Consider the following 1,312-nt stretch of genomic DNA (forward strand, 5'->3'; position numbering starts at 1 on the left):
TGGGGACCTCTGGTTCTCACCCATGCGGATTTTGTGGTTTTCAGATGCAGGACGTGAGGTTTCCCGCTGAGGCATGCTGGAGACTTCTAGAATTGCGAAGATCCTTTGTTCTCGGGGCTATGTCTTGGTTTATATATTTTGCTTAGATACTTTTATCTCCATTAAATAATACAAACTGTGATGACTCCTCTTATGGGAGATTTTGGAGAATAGGTTTTATGTATTTGTGTCCCTTTGGGTTTCCTTTGGGGTTTTCCTTATTTTTATCATATGTATATATTGCTATGCTCACACCGGTTATCTTCGCAGCCGGATTTTGAGTCTTGATATTCCTGTTTTGACACTCCTTTGTATATATATAATCACGCGTTGGTTATCCTTGTTCGTTACGTTATCGATCGGAGTGTTGCGCTTTCGAGTTGCGATTTTTTCTTTACCCATTTTTCTACAAAGGCTCCTAGTTATAATCAATCATTCATACTACTATACTTACTAAATTTTTATTTTAGAGGTCGTAATACCTTGCCATCTCTGAATTATGACTTAAGCATAAGACTCTATATGGTGGGGTGTTACAGTCTCTCTCCAATTTGATTCAAAGAGTAAAGTATAAAACTATTCCTAAGAATTTAAAAATCTCTTGTAGAGCCTGAGGAATGGACTGACTATGCTTCTGTGCATTCTCTGTGTGTGTGTTATGTGCTATTAGTATATCTGCTTGATATAATTGGCATAAACGTTCATGAGCATGCATTTGGGACTTTGAAGCACTAGACTTCCGATATTGAGACTGATCAACTTAATATCGATTGTTTGGTGTGTATAGGAACCAGATGGCGCCTCGTGGACGCGGTAGAGGTAGTGCGAGAGGTCGTACGAATGCTCGTGCACCGGAGAATAACCCTAATGACCCGGTGAACTTTATGACTGCGTTGGAGAACATGGCTGCTGCTATGCAAGCCAATGCTGAGGCTCTTGGTCAACAGATGAACAACCATGGTAATGATGGAGGTAGAGTTCAGGGCCCGATGACACTGGCAACCTTTTTGAAGGTCAATCCACCTAAGTTCAAGGGAACTACTAGCCCGACTGAGGCTGATACATGGTTTCAGGCTATAGAGCGAGCGCTGCAAGCGCAAGTGGTGCTTGAAGGACAGCGTGTTGAATTTGCTACCTATATGCTTGTCGGTGAAGCGACGCATTGGTGGTAAGGTATCCGACGTCTTCTGCAGCAGGGTGATGACTATATCACTTGGAATGTTTTCCAAGAAGAGTTCTATAAGAAGTACTTTCTGACTTCTACTAGGACGGC

The sequence above is a fragment of the Arachis duranensis genome, chromosome 10, assembly GCF_000817695.3.
Source record: "Arachis duranensis cultivar V14167 chromosome 10, aradu.V14167.gnm2.J7QH, whole genome shotgun sequence".
Taxonomy (NCBI): Eukaryota; Viridiplantae; Streptophyta; class Magnoliopsida; order Fabales; family Fabaceae; genus Arachis; species Arachis duranensis.